Raw genomic sequence first — 15,297 nt, 5'->3', positions numbered from 1 at the left:
AGTGAGAAGGAGGGCAGAAGCTTCCAATGGCCCTGCTTGAATGAGCTCTCTCTACCACTCTGGGTGCCTTGTCTTTTCAGAACGTGCTCTCCACCCTGACCCTGTGTCTGGACTTGGCCTCTACCAACAATCAGTTTAAGAAACTGGGCCTGCTGACCTCTGACCTGGGCCTAGGTGGAAAGATCTTTGGCTATGGCTGGGCTTAGCATCACTAGGAGCTGGTGTCCTCTCCCTGCAAAGCCAGGCTTCAGCTGTTTTTTTCTGGGTTGGTAGAAAGTCTAGCCACATTTGGCACGCTCTATATGGGAAATAGAGGCCGGGAGTTCTGCCGAAGAAGGAGGAGAGAAACAACAATGATCATTTTCTGGGAAAGAGCAAAAGGCAGAAGGGGGCATTTTGTTTCTCCAATTCAGGCCCTTTAGAACAGCCGCTCATATGATTGATGGAGACATTTATTTGCAGCAGTTTTCTTGGAATCCCTAATCTCTAGTAAATGCTCAGCACCGTGCAGGAGAACACTGGTAGTTTTGTAAGGTATGCATTTCAATTCTGAGGGAGTCACAGATGCAGTCAGGACATGGACAGAGCAGTGGCAGTAGAAGGTAGGTGTGAGCACCCACAAGGAGGAGTCTGGTGGAGAGGGAGAGCCCGCCCAGCTCTGCGGCAGACTAGTTCCTCCCTCCCTCCCGACCTCCATCTTCTCATCTGTAAAGTGACAGCACTGGGCTGGAGGACCTCCAAGCCCCTTCTGTACCCTGACATTTTGTGACTTCTTTTGTGTCGCGGTCTCAGCCTGGACCTGGGCTCTGTGGGCAGTGCTGGAGAACAATGCACCGACTGTGCGATTTGGAAAAGACCCCATCAAAACTGGCCGTCTCCAGCCTCTCAAAAGCTTTTGAATCAGTCTTGATCAGCTGAACAGAATTCTGGTCTTGTGAGCCAGTATCAAAGCTCACGCTGCCCACGGTGTGGCCCCTCCCACAAGCTGACCATAAGAAATAATTTTTATGACAGATGGTCAAAGACTAATTTTCAAACATTTTAAAAAGCAATTAAATCCTTGTTTTCAAAGGACTTGTTTTATGTGGACTCGAGACAAGAAGATAAAACTCTGGCTGCTCTAGTGGCAAGAACTTGCGGTCCCCAGGCCTCTGCAAACCCACAGGCTCTGAGCAGCGTGGTTTGAAAGGGGCCGACCGAGGGGGCAATCTAATGACAGATATGGGGACAAGCAAGGTCCTCATCCATGTTCATGTCCTGCCTTTGCATTTTAGCAAAAGCCGCTTTGAGGACCAGCCATGAATGCTCCCCTGCTTTAGAATGCTCTAAAGCTTTCATTGAAGACACTGCACGTATAACATCACACGATGTCCACTAAGGAATGCCACCACGTGAGAAATGGCTTTCAGCAGTTCAGAGTAGGAAAAACTTTATCTTTTCCCCAGGAACTCCGATGTCCTTTAGTTCTTTGTTCTAAAACAAACAACCAACAGGCAAACAATCACTTTGTCTCCCCTGAGAGGAACTTCGCCATAATAAGATATGTATCATTTATTGCATTTCCCTCCCCGTGCTGTCTGGTGGATGTGGTAGATGGGCACTTGGCATCCAATTCCAACTCCTTCCCTGTGCTTTCCTGTACCTGAGGGGCTGGAAAGCTAACAATGGCATTTCCCGGATTCCCCTGCTCTGAGGGTTCTGGATTTAAAGTAGTTTCTGTCCGTAGGGCACTAATGCATTCTCTGGACATGAAAGTGGAGGGGAGGCCATCTTCACTCTGTTCTGGCTCTTGCTGGGAACCAGCGTGGTTTTGGGGTGTGGATGTTCCTGCAGTCGTGACTTGACATCCAGCCACAACCTCCAAGAGTGGTCTTGGCACATTGGTGGGGTGGCAGTGCCTCCCTGATCCTGGGGTTGGAGGTTAGATGGTGTGTTCTTGACTTCAATAATTCTGTGTGATGGTCTTCGGTTCTCTGTCATCCTGATGACGGCAGAGGTGGGAGCTCCCTTGGCAAGCAGGTTGCATGGCAAGATTCTGATCATCCTGTCTGACAGCCCAGCCCGGAGCCTTTTTGTCCCCCGCTCTTTCCATGACCCATTCTGTAAGCACAAATTCCTTGTGTTACACTGTCTTTGTTTAATAAACAAATGAGCAAGAAGGGATTGCTTCCTTTTTAAAAAAAATCTTTTTTAATGTTTATTTCTGACAGAGCGCACATGAGTGTGCGCGTGCCAGCAGGGGAGGGGCAGAGAGAGCGAGGGAGACACAGACTCTGAGGCAGGCTCCAGGCTCTGAGCTGTTGGCACAGAACCCAACGCAGGGCTTGAACTCACGAACTGTGAGATCGTGACCTGAGCTGAAGTCGGGTGCCCATATGACTGAGCCACCCAGGCGCCCCTTCCTATTCTTGATCTCTGACTAATACTCCTCGGTTACCAGCATATGCTTGGATCCAAGTCATCTTGCCCTTTGCTCCTCAGTGAAGCTTGAAGGGTCTGAGCCTCAGTTTCCACATGTATAGCTCTGTGATAGTAGTAATCTCATTGTATTGTATCCTTGAATCCCTCACTATGGGCTCCAGTCTCCTTCCATGACTAACATCTGTTTGAGGTTTTACAGCTTGTCAAGCCTTTCCCCTGTTATCACTTGACCCTCACAACCACCCTAGGAGGTCAATAGGGAATGTTGTTAGAATTACAAGACTACAAGGTAATTGCCAAGGCAGAGAGAGGCATGTGCAAAATGTGGCCAGAGAATAGGTGGAATGCTTCGGGTTGCTTGGGGCAATCAGACAAGGCTTTAGGAGGACCTGGTGCCTGAGCAAACTTTGAAGAATGAGATGTCTAAAGGGAGATAGGCAGGGGAAGACTGTACCAGCAGAGGGAAAGCTTGTGCAAAGGCCAGTGGGGTGCACATTCAGGGGAGTCTGTGAGTGTGAGTTCGGGGCTGTTGGAGTGGAGACTAGGAGGGATGGGCTAGAGACGAAGCAGGTGTGGAGGACCCATGTGAAGTCCTGGCATTCCTGACTGAAAGGGTTCAGATTTGCCCTGTAGATGGCTGAGAAGCAGGGGAACAACCTGATGGAGCAACCATGTTGGGACAGCTTCGAGGGTGGGCTAGAGGGATGAGACCAGTATGGGTGGAAACAAGGGGGCTGGTGAATGATCTGATGTGGAGCACGGGAGAGGGAGGAGTGATGTGGGTTCCTCCCTGTTTCTGGCTTTGATGGTTGGGCAGGTAGTGCTCACTGAGAAAGGGAATTATGGAAGAGGAGCAGATTTGGACATATTGAATTTGAGATTATCTGGTAACTAGCTAGCTACATGGCCCTGAAATTGGGGGAGAGAGTTCTGTCTGAATGTATGAAGTTTAGGTAAGTCTATGCTCAGGTGGTGGTCAGAGCCTTGAGTGGATGACCTTGTTTAAGGGGAGTGAGAGGACTAGGGAAGATGGGGAATTAAAGATAGAGCTGGGAGGACCATCCATACTTAATGGGAGAGAAACCTGTAAATAAGCAGGGATGAGTGGCCAGAGATGAAGAGGGGAGAAAACTGAAGGAGAGAGGTTCAAGGAAGACGCAGTGGTCAGCAGTGTCCCAGTTGCAGAGAGATCCAAAAAGGTGAAGACTAGAACGTTCCCTTTGGACCTGGCAGAAATTCACTGGTGACCTTGGTGATTCAATTCATTTGTAACAAATACTTACTGAATGCTTACTATGTGGCAGGCACTGTTCTTAGACTTTGGGGTATTATCAGTAAATGATCTCATTCTAGTGAGGGGAGACAGCTAATAAAGAATGAACATAACAAATAAGTATTTTTATAGCATGCCAGAAGGTGGTAAGTGCTATAAAGGAAAAAAAAAAGCTGAAAATATAAGGGGAAAATCAGGAATGTTGGACAGAGGTTGCAATTTTAAATATGGTGGTCAGAAAGTTACATGTGAGCAAAGACTTGAAAGTGGTGAAAAGTTGACCATGTAACCATCTGGGGGAAAAGTATTTCAGATGAAAGGCATAGCCAGTGAATAGGCCTCAAGGTGGGATGTGCCTGACATGTTCTAGGAATAGCGAAGAAGCCAGCATGGCTGGAGGGAAGGGAGTGAGGGGAAAATAGTGGGAGATAACATCAAGGAGATAAGGTGTAGGGTGGAGGCCTCTTTCAGGACTTAGCAGACGTGGGGAGGACTTTGACTTTGAGGAGCCACTGGGGACTTTTGAGCCAAAGAATGACACAGTCTAACTTACACTTTTAAAAAGATAATTCTGGGGTGCCTGGGTGGCTCATTCGGTTAAAGCGTCCGACTTCGGCTCAGGTCATGATCTCACAATCTGTGAGTTCAAGCCCCATGTCGGGCTCTGTGCTCACAGCTCAGAGCCTGGAGCCTGCTTTGGATTCTGTGTCTCCCCCTCTCTGCCTCTGCCCTGCTCACACTCTGTCTCTCTCAGAAAGTGAATAAACGTTAAAAAAAATATTAAAAAAAAATTTCTGGCTACTGCATTGACAACAGACTATAGGGAGGGTAGGGTAGCAGCAGGGAAACCTGTTGCAATGACCCAGGCAAGAGACGATGGTATCTTAAGTCAGGATGGTGGCACTGGCAGTGGTCAAATGGGTCAGATTCTGGATATATGTTGAAGGTAGAGCCAACGGAATGCCTGATGAATTGGGCCGTGGGGTATGGGAGAAAGAAAAGGATTACTTCAAATCTCTCGTCATGTTACCAGTTCCTCATGCTGTTTCCCTCAACTGAGATGGTGGGAATCGTAGGGGAAGAATGTTTGGGTTCAAAGATCGGAAGTTTAATTTGGGGCATGTTGAGTTTGAACTGCCTACTACACACTTGAATGTGGATATTGACTAGGCATTTTCAGTGGTGTGGGAGGAGGTGGAAGCCAGATTATCCCCCTTGGGGGAGTGGATTGGAGTTGTGTAAATGGAGGCTGAAATATAGACTGTATGTCCTAGAAACCTGGCTATGGGAGCAAAGTGTATTGTATGTGAACGTGAGGGGATGGATAGGTGGAAGAATTTTTTTTTTTCTTTTAAGAGGTATAAGTGTGTTCACAGAAGAGAAGAATCGAGTGAGAACCCATAGGTTTTTGATCCTAGAAGAGAAATTGTTCCTGATGGCTCCAACTCCTTAAAGAAGTCAGTGATAATGGGTACATCTGGGCATCAGGAATACCTTTTCTTCTGAGAAGGGGTAATGCTGAGCACAGATGTAGATATATAGGTTTCTTGGTAGTAGCAAGGAAGCTGAGAGATTTTAATTTACGTTTCTGCAAAAGAAGAATTTGGCTCAACCAGGAGAGAAGGGAGTGGAGCTGGGGACTGGGGGGTGGGGGGGAACAGGAAGTTGGAAGAGACCCTGAGGGGAGAAGTTGGGGAGGGGGTTGCTGACAGTGGTGAGGGTGTAGCTGAGGCTATTGCCAGAAAGACAAACAGATGATTGAGCTGAGGTAGTTGAAGTGAAGCTCTGGAGGGTCCCCGCTAGATGGGGGAGGAAGCGAAGTCAGGAGATGCTGATAGATAGGGAGGACCAGGTGGAATCAGGAACTCAGAGGTCAAGGTGAGGTCAGAGAGTAGGTGTGGTGGGAGGACCTGAGTGAGAGCTGGAGGAATTGATTGTGACCTGGGAGTGGGGTATTGAGGTTAAAGTGGGGTATTGGGGTCAAAGATGAAATGGTTCTGGGTGGTTGTAATCAAGAAGGTGGGACCTCCAGGGGGATGGGCAGTTCAACCTAGACAGGAGATGAAGGTCACTGGAGCTGAGAATGTTAAGGACCTGGAGACTGGGATGTTAGTTATCATTCACACATATGTGAAATTCTCTTGAGATGATGCTGGGAATTGGGGTGAAAAGGAAGTCAGTGGGTCTGGATGATAAACTTTTCAATCTAAGTTGGGGGAAGTTCAGGCGGTACCTAAAAAATCATGATAATGGGGAGTTGGGGACAACGAGATGCTTGGCTTAGTACCAAGGAGAGGGGGGTGTTGCCCAAAAGCTGAAGAAGAATTTGTTTCTCTTTCTGAAGTTTCTCTGCACATTTCTGGCACCTCTATAGATAGGCTGTGTTTCATATGGCCTCCTGCTATAACTGACCTCTTTTCAGTGTCTTTGTTTTACAACATTGTTAGGTCCTTGGGGACAGGTATAATATACTCTCACATTGAAGGTACTTAATAAATGCTGGTCTAAAAATGGAGAGTTGGACAGATTGGGACTTGTGTTGGATACATTACCTGAAACAAATTGGTGAGAGCTGTATTTTTTTCTCCACCAATTTGTGTTTTCAATGGGAATACCCCATCCCCTAAATTCAAGGTCTGAGGATGGCTGGCCTCACCTGGAAAATACCAGAAATGTTAGATTCCCATATGTATCACTGCCTGGGACCTTGGGGTCTGGAAGTGTCCCTGAAACCTGAGTGTGCTCAGGCTCTTGGTGACCTGACACCTGATGGGGAAACACAAGGAAGTGGAAAAGAAGCCAAACCCAGAAGTGGCTGCTGAAAACCAGAGACTCCAACAGAAGATGAGTTGTACAATGAACAGCAAACTGTATACAAAGGCAAATATTTAATTTGAGGTGGAGCCTTATTTTCCTTACATCAAAATAATACAGACCTTGGATCAAAGCCTCTGGGATTAATGACAAAAAAATTAAATTAAGTGTAATTATATGCCACTCAAAGACTCCTGGGAAGCCATTCAAATATGCAAGAGTCCTTTGTGAAAGGTGGTGTTAGTTCTTCCTGATTGGGAAAGGCAAACTGAGGAGGAGGTTGGTTGAGTAGAGGTAATTATGTTTGATAAACTCAATTACCACTTCTCAGCAGCTGTAATGGGTTCTGCTCAAACAATGGAAAAATGATTATGTACCCTGTCCCTTTGATGATCCAAGTGAATAAAAGAAGAAATCACAGAGTTTCTAGAACCTGGCAACTTCAAGGCAAGACCAGATCCTAAAATTTGAAAGATATTTCAGGACTCGTTAGTACACAGGGGACTGACCCATTTAGCCAGCTGGTGGATAGCAGGTATTGGATGCCAGGGATGTTGGTAGCCCCCTGTAGGCAGGTACTGTGTTTAACACTCTTTGGTATTCTGCACATGGCATGGGCATTGGCCATAGTTGGTTTGGGAATGCTCTGTTTTGCTCCCCTGAATAAGGAGGGATGGATGTTTTGTTTTTTGATATAGTTGGTTGCACATTTTTCCCTTTGTGGTGGCTGTAAGAGGCAGCTTTAGTTCACACCTTGATTCTATGGTTAGCCCTTAGAGATTTAGGTCTGTAAAAATAAAACAAAGCTAGCTTTAGCCATGAACGAGTTAAGAGTTGCCTGGACTCATAGTAGTCTTTTCATATCACTATGAGTGAGTGCCCCAAAATGTTTTGCCTTCCCGATTTGTTTACCCCATCTTTCTTTTAACCTTCTGACCCACATGTCCAGTGGTTTACGGACACCTTACACAGGTATTTGAGATTCAATACTCCCCTTCTCTACCCTGTGCCTACCTATTCTCCCCTGGCACCCCTGCCCAAGCCCTCAGGGTGACCTAGGGACCCCTTTCTCTCTCTCAGTCCAATTGTGACTTTCCAAGTTGTCTTCTGCCAACTTCCCCCTAAAGTCTGTCCTCTTTCCTCCAACCCCCTTGACACAGTCCTAACTCCTGCCCTTGGTACTTGTCACATTGATGGGGGCAGCCCATCTCTAGCTGTCCTCCCTGACTGTCCTCCTGCTGAACTATCCTCTGTGATGTTGCTGGAATACTCTTTGAAAACAAAGGGGAACAAAAGACAAATGGATCACACTGCTCATGGCCTATTGGTGGAGGATGCAGACTCTAGATTAAGAGGCCCTCTCCACTATGTCCTGGTTGCAAAACCTACTTGTAAAGCCGGGCTCAAAAATGATCCCGATTTACTGTGACAGTTCAGCGAACAGACCTTTCTTGGCTAAGAAAATGAAGCTTGAGACTTGGCATTTTATGAAGTTTCTCACATGCATATAACCCTCAGAGCAAGCTGTGGCAGCTTCAGATAAAAATCAGATGAGCCAAACCAGCCACAGTTTATACATGAGTATGTCTTGGGGGGAGGAAACTGGCCTTCAAAAGGTAAGGGGAAAAAAAAAGATAATGTTAAAATGATTGTTTGCATGGCAAGTAATAACTTAAATAATTTTAAGTTATTAATGAAAATTTTGTGTTTTAAATTTTTATCATTTATTCAGAGAGAGAGCAAGCGAGTATGGGGGAGGGGTGGAGAGAGAGAATTCAAAGCAGACTTTGTGCTGTCAGTGCAGAGCCTGACGCAGGGCTTGATCTCAGGTACCAGGAGATCATGACCTGAGCCAAAATCAAGAGTCGGACTTTTAACTGACTGAGCCACCCAGGCACCCCTGCTGTGACTTTACATGCAGCTTCATGGATTTAATGATTCTTGCTCAGGGCTGTGTAATATTGCAATGAACGGGCAGCTCATAGTTTAACAAAATAGTCCCCTTTCATTGGAATGCTAGGTTGTCTCTGTTTAAATTTGACATGGCAACACTGGTGATAATGAGTTTCTGAAAAAGGAATGTCTTGAGGGCTAACTAGGGAACAGTTTACGAAAGGAAAACTAAGCTGAGGACCCCAAAGGTGGTCAAGAAAATGACACCGGCATAAGAGTGGACCATTGTCCGTTTGTCTCCCCGGATGATGCTTGAGGTGTTATGTTCTTCTGGATGCGGTGGAGTTTGTTCTGAATACCTGTCACTGTACTGTGTTAGGTCCACTCAGATGCTGTGTAAAAGTGACTGTATTTTATCAATCTCTGCACAGCAGGAGAAGGGTGGGCCTTTCTCTATATAATAGTCTGATCCTAAAAATCCAAGCACCACATTTTTGCTTTGCATGAGGATAATTCCCTTTACAAGACCTGTACCTAATTATCTCTAACTATAAAATGTTTTATTCTTTTTTTTTCAACCTTTTTTTTAATTTATTTATTTATTTGTTTTTATTTATTTTTGGGACAGAGAGAGAGACAGAGCATGAACGGGGGAGGGGCAGAGAGAGAGGGAGACACAGAATCGGAAACAGGCTCCAGGCTCCGAGCCATCAGCCCAGAGCCCGACGCGGGGCTCGAACTCACGGACCGCGAGATTGTGACCTGGCTGAAGTCGGACGCTTAACCGACTGCGCCACCCAGGCGCCCCTAAAATGTTTTATTCTTGATTACATTGGTGGGGCTTCTGATTGGGAAAGGAGATGGAAAGTAGGGAGACTTTAAGCTAAAAGCCTGGGATTCCCTGTCTCCTTAAAGATTGATGGAAAAACAGTAAATTAAAAACAAACAAACAGCTAGAAAGTAAGGTGAACCACATTTACTAAACTTCAGAGTCCACTGTGGTAGATTCTGAGAATCTCAGCCTTGGAAAGGACACTTGGTCCCTCGCTCTGCTGAGTGTATGCTCTCTGGGGATGTCATGGAGCCTTTGGGGCTAGAACATTTGCTGGGGTGGGGAGGTCACTACCTCCATGAGATGCTCTAATTGCGGGCAGGCTCTTCTTCCAGTGGTGATGTCTTCTGCCTCCCTTGGATCTTCCTGTGGTGGTCCTTGGTTCTGCCCTGTGTGGCGGCCCCAAGCAAACCTATTTCCTCTCTCCACCTTCCAGCTGTTTGTGGCAGTTATTATGCCTGTCTGGAGTCAGCTCCTGTCCAGTCTAAATACCCTCATTCCTACTTGTTCCTCAGCAGACGAGGTTCCCAGCTTGCCATTCTGCTCTGTCTCCTCAGGGCAAAGGCCATCCCGTCAATGTCTAGCAAAGGAGTGGTACTCATGAGGTTTCTGGGACTTGGACTTGAGTAATCCCACCCGATGAGAGTAAAGCCTCATTGGATAGAAGAAACCTTCCTGCAGTGATTTTTTTCTTCTTCTTCTTTGTGGGACAGTGAGAGTAAGAAATAGGAAAAACAGACCTACTGATTCCACCCAAATTTAGTTATTCATGGGCTCTCTCCAATGATGAGGCCAGTTACTTCTCTGGGTCACTAGGGGTCATGAGGGGGAGGATGGATAAAGGTGTATCAGAAAAGAAGAGGTAGACTTGATCCATTTCTTCCCAGAACAGAAAAAAGAATCTCTTTTATTTGTGGTCCTAGAACATAAGAACTGGAAAATTCTTAGACGCCATATCCACCAATCTCTAGATGTTCATACAACAAAACTGATACCAGACTGATCTGCCCAAGGTCACAGAGAGATTTAACAACAGGCCTGAAACTATAGCCCAAATCTCTAGGGTACTTTCCATCGATTTCTGCTGCCTCTTCATCTCTCCTCTACCTGCTCTCAGACTCTACTTTGTGGGCAATCCCCCAGTCCCCAAACCTCTTTGTCCCTCTGACCATTATTTTTATCTGAAAACTTCATTGTGAAAACACAAGCACCAAAGTAAAAAGATGCCTTGGCACCTTTTTCCCCCCCATGAGAATCTTTTGCACTGTGGTTTGTGGAGGAAGCTGACGTTAGCAATGTAGGTGACGTGGTGGTTATCAAGAGAGAACAGTAGCCGTTGAGATAATGTATGTGTCTAAATATGTCAGCAGGTGCAAGAGCTGTCTTGTCCCACTGGGGCTACAGGAAATGTATACACCCAAATATTCGGGTCACAGATAGGTCAGAGAGATAGCATAGTACCAGGGGTCAAACCAACCACAGTGTGGTTTTGACACATAGCCTTCCCAGAGCCAGGGAAACAGAAATGCCCATCTCTAGAAAATGTCTTGAGTGTTCATATGGGCACCCAGAAGGAGAAAACTCATTTAAGTGGGAATTTTTGCAGAGTCAAGGGCCATCTTTAATTTTAATCTGTGGTCTACTCACTGCCTCTAGAATATATCTTGGACATTACAATTTGTTCTTTTGTTTCTCCAGGCTTTGCATTCATTCTCTTATCCAATAATTATTTCAAGTGAACCCTTTAAGATTCACCTGGAATTCTAAGTCCTTTGGGATGCCTCTGTTGTCCACCCCAGCCCTCAGGGTTCTCTCTCTGCTCTTCACACTGCCTATACTCCCATCTGCTTTGGACACTTACTGCTCTCATGGGTAGGCTTGAACTCACTAACTGGATAACCAAACCAAACATTTGTTTAGCCATTGGTAGCCAATCAAGTTCATGTCTGTCTTCATATTTCATTGCCAGAGCATTAGGTAGATATTATTATCATTCTCATTGCAGAAGTGACAACATTGAGGGCTCCGAGAGATCGAGAAACTTGCTGGTCACATGACTGGAAGTGATGGTGCAAGACTCAAAACTCAGATTTGTCTGGCTGAAATCTTCTACTTTTTCTTTTTAACCACATTAGACTTGTCTTTTTATGGACTATGTTTTAGACACTTTTATTGTGAAATATACACTGAAAAAGTGCATAAAGTGCATCTGTATATATAGTTTGTTATAAAGTGAATGTCTGTATAACGAAATAGCCAACACTCCACACACCTCTGTGTATCTTTTTCTAGTATAATCCAGCCCCTCTGGTCCCCCTACAGGTAGCCATTAGCCTGAGTTTCTGTGTATATAAAGCTAAACAAAAAATTAGTTTGCTTGTTTCTGAACTTTATTGAAATGAAATTAAACTATATTCTTGCCTTGCTCTTCTTGTTTGACATGATATCAGGAATATTTTTCCATGATCACGTGTATAGTTGCAACCTGCTCACTTTCACCACTTTATAATATCCCCTTGCATGAATATAGTAAGAAGAATTCACTCACACTATACTTGTCTTAAACTTCATTTTTTTCTGTTGATTCTTACACACCGTACCCAACTACATTCTCACTGGTTGAATTGTTCTGATGTTTTTCTACTCTAGTTTGATAGTTATAGAAGGACATATTCACTTGGAAACCATCATGGAAATATGGAAATGTTGGATTGTACTTGTGGCCGTTTTTGTTTCTAGTGTTATGCTAATTGCTAGGGCTGAGCCTGGCAGAAGAGGAGATATATACATTGCCACCATAAGGCAACTTGTTAGTACATAGCAATCACATTATGCCCTACCCTCCAAAACAGAAGTCAGTTTCTGGGGCAGAAGAGGAGAAGAAGAGGGCTACTGAGGTGGCCTAAACAGAACAGATGACTTGGTATCTGAGATCTAGTGAAATCTCTCAGTTTTCATCTATGTGTCTTAGGATCCGTATCAATTCAGTTCAAGTTTTCTATTTAAACTGGGAGTTTGGTTTTGTTTGTTTCTTGGTTTTTTGTTTTTTGTTTTTTTTTTTAATGTGGGCTCTGGTTGGGCTCTAGGATGAACTTGAAAAGAGAGTTCCAACTTCTTAATTTGAAATTATGTTACCAAATTAGTAAGAGTCCGTCTTATACTGGGTGCCAGATCTGATAGGCAGTCTTGCTAACTGTGAATGAAGATCGTTTCATTTCTTTTTTTTTTTTTTTTTTACCCCATCTGTATACTTATTATTTTCTTTTCTTCCTGCAGTAGCTAGACTTCCAGTGTGATTGTGAAGAGGAGAGATGAGGGGGCACATCTCTGCGTTGTTACTGATCTTAGGGGGAAAGCAACCCATTTCTCCCCATTAAATGTGATGTTAGCTATAGGTTTCTTGCAGATGTTGTATATCAGGTTGATGAAGTTGCCCTCTATTCCTAGTTTGCTGAGGGTTTCCTTTTTTTAAAACCACAAATGGGTATTGGATTCAAATGCCTTTTCTGAATCAATTAATATGGCTATATGATTTTACTTCTTTAGCCTGGTGATGTGGGTCCCATTGATTTTTGGATGTTGAACCAGCCTTGCATACCTGGGATAAATTCTGCTGGATCATGGTATACAATTCTTTTTATACATTGTTGGATTATATTTGTTAATATTTTATTGAGTATTCACCTTGATTGATTTAAGCCCCAGCCGTGAATAAATCATTCCCTTGTTCAAAAGCCTCAACGGCTCTTAATTTCAAGCAACTAAAATCCAGATTCCTTACTCATTCAATGCCCTCTATAATCTGGCCTCATATTACCCTTCTATGCTTCCTCTCTCCCACTACTTTCCATGATATACTATTTCTGTAAACATTTTCCTTTTCTTTCTTTCTTTTTTTTCAAGCTTTTATTGAAATTCTACTTAGTTAACATATAGTTTCAGGAGTAGAAATTAGTGATTTATCACTTGCATAAAACATCTAGTGCACATTACAACAAGTACCCTTTTTAATACCCATCACACATTTAGCCCTTTCCCCTGCCCACCTCCCCTCCAGCAACCCTCAATGTGTTCTCTGTAGTTAAGAGTCTGTTTTATGGCTTGTCTCTCTTTTTCCCCCATGTTCATCTGTTTTGTTTCTTAAATTGCACATATGACTATCCCTAAACATCTTCTATACTTTCTTATCATCCTGTGCTGAATTAATTTATTCCCTTCATTTGGGACTAGGCATAACGTTCAACATTTTCCCACTCCCATTTTTTAAAATCCCATTTTTCTTCAATACCCAGCTCAAATTACATTGGGAATTGTGTCTTTTCATCTCTGTACCTCCTGAAACACAGTGTCTCCTATATAAGGTGCTTAGGAAAGGATCCTGGAATTCAACTTTGCTTCATTTCTCAGAATCTGACTTTCAGTCTTTGTTTTTTGATCTCAGATATTGAGGTCATCTAGTTCAGCAGTTCAAGCAAAGTGGCGATCCCCCTCTCTATTATCTCAGAAAAGTCATTTCTGTGATGAAGCATCCACTACCTCATGGCTGGTTCTGTTGCTGGATTTTGTAACTGTGAGAAAGTTTACATGATATTGAGCCAAGTTTTGCCCACTTACAACTTCTGTCATTGGTGTAGCAATCACTAGCTTTCATGAAGTGGTTTCAGGGAGACAGCTTGGTGGAATGGAAAGGGCCTAGGATTTAGCACTGGGTGGTCAGAGTCCACTCTGCTGCTTACTAACTGTACTGTCTTGGATGAGTCCAGGGATTTGCCAGTGCCTCTGTTTTCCCATCTTTAAAATGGGGGTAGTGCTACTTTTTGTAGAATTGTCAGAACAACAAAATGTATGTGTGAAATAAATGATGTAAAGCTTCAAGCATAGCAGCTGGAATAAAGTACTCACCAATTCAGCAATTATTGAGCTCCTACAGTACACACAATACTAGGTGTCATGAGGAATCAAACATGTATAAACTTATCCTCCTCACTTAAGGCTAGTTTGAGTTAAATTAAATTTGGTTTCAAATTTGTTGCTCCAGATGAATAACAGGAGAAACTTAGTTCCTTCACTTGCCTGTGGGATGAGGCCAGCTTGGTAGATGAGGATTGTGATTTCTGTTGGGGGCAATGTCATAGTTTCTTGGCATCAGGAATGAATCAGAATTAATTGATCCATGATCAGTTTAATTTAAATTGCCAGTGGCAGGTTTGGAAAGGCCCAACTGTCAGTATGATACCTGTGTGGAAAGGAAAAAGTGAGACAGACCCTCAGGGTGTTTGGGGAGTTGAGTGAGCTGTGGACAGTTGAGCAAGGGAGGGGGGAGGGACAAGTGAGAATTCCTTAGAACTTTCTTTTCACGTCATCAGAAGACTTTGTGGTGACAAGTGTCTATTTTCATAGACAATAATTCATAGTGATGTCCAAACCTTTTTTTTCATTTTAGCATTGGTATATTCTTCCCCCTTCTTTCTCACGCTAGCGTTCTCGTTTTTTTTTTTTTTTTTAATGTCTTGTAAAGATAACTGCATGTGTAGCTCATTTTAGTTAGATCCTGCAGTGTTTCTTGTTTGTTTGTTTATTTGTTTGTTTGTTCGTTTTTTAAATCCATGAGCTGGTATTAAGGTTCTAAGTGTCCTGGGCACTTCATTAAATGTTTTGTGGTCTTCGTGGGCAATTGGTAATGGCTGTTTTGAACATTTCCTAGGCTAATGTGCTAGTGGTCAATCTCTATGACATTTAGCTTTTGGGGCCTTGCCACAGGTTGGAAGAGATGCAGAATCAATTCCTGTGGGAAACTTTGCTGCTGGTCTTGGCCCTGTTCTGGGTAGGGGTTCAGTGGATTTTTATGCTGGCTCCAATCCTGATTAGGCTCCATAACTTGGCAAAAGAGGACACTGGCTCCATCCTCCACTTGGCTTATGGCCAGGGCATATTCAGCCGTCCTTTAAGAGGAAAAATAAAGCTTTTGCCTGATAGTGTAACTTCAAACTCTGCAGCTATCTTCTTATCAGTAGCTCATTTTTAAGAAATGTTTATGGAGGATTACTTGAAGGATAAGTCATTT

Source organism: Panthera tigris, chromosome A3 (genome assembly GCF_018350195.1).
Source record: "Panthera tigris isolate Pti1 chromosome A3, P.tigris_Pti1_mat1.1, whole genome shotgun sequence".
In the NCBI taxonomy this organism is placed as follows: Eukaryota; Metazoa; Chordata; class Mammalia; order Carnivora; family Felidae; genus Panthera; species Panthera tigris.
This window is presented reverse-complemented; position numbering follows the sequence as displayed.